We start from the raw sequence: 3,431 nt of genomic DNA, 5'->3' as shown, positions 1-3,431 counted from the left end.
GGTGTGGCGTACCGCAAAACGGGACTCCACGGGATATTGTTCATCTCCACCGTCGACCCCCTCCAGCCTCCACGGGCTACTGTTCATCCACCATTGACCTCCTCCAGCCTCCACCTGCGACTGTTCATCCACGGGCTCCTGTTCATCCAGCCTCCACCGCGCACTACTCCACCGGCTACTGTTCATCCAGCCCTCTCCACGGGCTCCTGTTCATCCAGCCTTCCACCGTCTACTGTTCATCCAGCCCTCCACGGGGTGGTCCTGTTCATCCTGCCCTCCACGGGGTCCTGTTCATCCAAAGGCAACACCACGGGGTCCTGTCATCCACCCCCACCGGGAACTGTTCATCCAAACCCCCCAGCAACGCTCATTGTTCATCCAGAGGCGGCATCGATCGGCTTCAGTTAGCAGCAGTAGCGAAGGAATCGCTTGATCGGATTCAGTTAACAACCATCGATCGATCGCTCGGGTTCAATAACGCGTAGCCTGTAGTGCAATCGCTCGGGTTCAGTTAGAGCCCAACGCCTCGCACCCACGCGCGTGCATGTACGAGAGAAACGCGCATCGCTCAGCCCCGACCACCCACCGTAACCGGGAACACCCCGATATTTTCCTCGCCCTCGCTTCTACCATGGTTTTTTCCGTCATGGACGGCCCAAAGAATGTCATGCAGCTGCGTCTCCGGCCCGCCTAGGACGAGAAGCCCATTTTCTATCATGATTTTTTGTCATATAAGTAGGACCCCACCACATCTATAATGATACCGGATTTTGTCACAATTATCGTCATAGAAGTGTCATAAGTATGACAAAAAAAAAATTCGTTCGACCCAAAATGTCACGGATGTGTCTTTTTTTTAGTGCAAATAGATACACCAGGACCTAAAGCCCGCTCTGATACCAACTGTAACACCCCAAACGACACAACGCTTGGAATATTACCACATAACACCTTCAAAATGAAAACATGCCCTCAAAAGAATTTCAGTAGAGTTTCCTCTATTTCTAAGGACATCCACGACATGCAATTCATATAGTTATATATCGCAAAGAACTAGCACCGGTGTAAAGCACAAGGCTACAATACAATAACCAAGAACATCCTCGGTAACTCTAGGCGATAGCGTTAGTCTTAAGGGGAAATTAGCTAAGCCATACAGACCAAGAGAGTATCTCTCCAATTCAAGATGAACCACCACAGGTAGTAAAGTACAACTATACTAGGTTCTCAAAACACGGTCCTAAAGGACAATAGGTGTGAGTTCCGTGAAGTGAAAACGGTGAAGATGCTACTCCCAAGACTCCCATGCATGTCGTCCTCAGGATTTACCTAAAACAAATAAACAACAAGGATGAGTACAAAGACTCAGCAAGTACACAGATGAATAATAAGCATTACACATGTCAAGATACCAAATCTCTATTAAGCACCATACACTCATCAGCAATCAACACTTGTATTCATGCCCTACACGCCTACATGCTCATCTCATTTCATTGGGTATACCGGTATCGCTTGAGTGGACGCCCGTCGACATCCACTCACTCCAACGCGTGGAGGTTGCCTCCACAGTAGGTCACAACCCAACAATGGAGGTCTCAATGTGCCTACCCAAGGTAGGGAACTCTTTCTTTCACGATCATCATGAATGCAAATATGCAAATGCAAGCAAAGAACTTGAATCAACATGTCTTTGTCATCGTCATCTCCATCACAATAAACATCATAGACATGGACGAATATCAAGATACAAAAGAAGTGCAGAGGATATGCAACGTCATTATCCTGTCATGAACTTGCCTCAACCGCGGGGCACAACTTGTGGGTTAAAGGATCCTGAACCAGAAGTACCAACACCTGTAAACAGGCATATATCACAACCAATACAAAAACATGGACTTAACTTCTAAGCATATATAATTCAGCTTCGCTCCTACGCATAAGACCCCAGTGCATATCAATCAACATTGACGAAATCTGAGAATATATACTTGTTCCTCTACCCAAGTCCATACATTAAAATTCTGTCCAACATAGTACAACCCACCTTGATAACTTCATAGGATTTAATATACCAAACAAAATATAATAAATGATATGTGTTTAATCATCTACAGAACAGCATCTACAAATATCATGTTGTAACTTTATTTTAATTCCACATCTAACAGGTCCTAATCTCCCAAATGAAAATACTGTACGCAGAAAACTGTATTTCTGGACAGCAAACCAAATAGACGGCTGCTCTCAAACCGTACATCCAAACGAGACAAATAAGTACTCCACGGAAACCTTAGAACATGCTTTACAAATCATATGCAGAGCCCAACTCAAAATTCTAAGCATAACTATCCCGTTTTTCACCTAGAAGCTGGCTGTCCAGATCTGACAGTGCAGTTCTTGTGTAGTTTATGTGCAGTATTAACCGAACCAAGTTCAGTTTACAAGGAGAGATACCCAACGCTCCAGATTTTACTTGGAAGCAATCAACACCTCGCAACAATATAGATGGGCTATCATCCCCAATTGATTTGGTTAATCAAAGGAACTAACAAAGAGAAGGTCCAGCCTGGGTGTCAATACCAAATAGCTAAAAGCATGGAGATCACCAACGAATTTGCAAATTGGTTCAGGAATCCCTCTCCAAATCTCGAATCTAATTCTAAACTATCAACTGCTACCCAAATCCCTAATTATGACCTAGGAGGCACCATAGAAAAGGAGAACTGGGACGTACTGCTAGCGACACGACGCCCAGCAGCCACCACTGCTCGGCAACGACCACGGAGAGGAGATGCGTCGGGGAGAGCAGCAACCTCGCGGCTCACGGCGGCGGCAACCACCACCAGCAGCAGCGACGGCAGCAGCCTCTGTTGGGAAGACCAGAGGAAGGCTTTGGTGAGGGGTAACAGGGGAGAAACAGGATTTGGGCGCAGCGTACAGCGGCGCAAGGAGCGACCGATGGCTACGCCAAGTCTGACTGGGCCTTGAGCCCATATAGGATTTTCTTTCCTCTCGTTTTAGAAGGCTTAAAGAGCTAAAATCTGCTATTTAGTCAAAAGCACCACATAGGCCAACTGATATTCAGCCTACTACTGAGAGGTCCAAGGTTCAAATGCCAACACGCCTCTTCCATTTATTTCCCATAGTCTCTCTCTCTCACTCTCTCTCACTCTCATTTTCCTTTTCCTATTTTATATCATGGTCTACAAATATCGACTTTACCTTATTCATCTATATATTTAAGCATATAGGCACAATCAATTAGCAAAAGAAATCTGGGGCATTACATTATCACCCCCTTAAGCAGAATTCGACCTCGAATTCTTCACCATATTACTACTCAGAAAGCGGGCATAACTGATAACTAAGAAATGGAATGAAACCCATACACCACGTACCAGTCTCGAACAATTCCGGATACTTTTCCC

At 45.5% G+C, this 3,431-nt stretch overlaps 1 long non-coding RNA gene across 1 annotated transcript; it reads right to left on the bottom strand.

Annotated features, from left to right (window-relative positions):
- Positions 1–1,018: 1,018 nt before the first annotated feature.
- LOC123165712 (uncharacterized) lies at positions 1,019–3,107 on the bottom strand. Its single transcript, XR_006483089.1, has 2 exons — positions 2,738–3,107; positions 1,019–1,329 (listed from the first exon to the last, which is right to left on the bottom strand). It is a non-coding gene; the product is annotated as an uncharacterized lncRNA (long non-coding RNA).
- Between the last annotated feature and the right edge of the window lie 324 nt (positions 3,108–3,431).

The sequence above is a fragment of the Triticum aestivum genome, chromosome 7D (assembly GCF_018294505.1).
Source record: "Triticum aestivum cultivar Chinese Spring chromosome 7D, IWGSC CS RefSeq v2.1, whole genome shotgun sequence".
Lineage (NCBI taxonomy): Eukaryota > Viridiplantae > Streptophyta > Magnoliopsida > Poales > Poaceae > Triticum > Triticum aestivum.
This window is presented reverse-complemented; position numbering and strand designations above follow the sequence as displayed.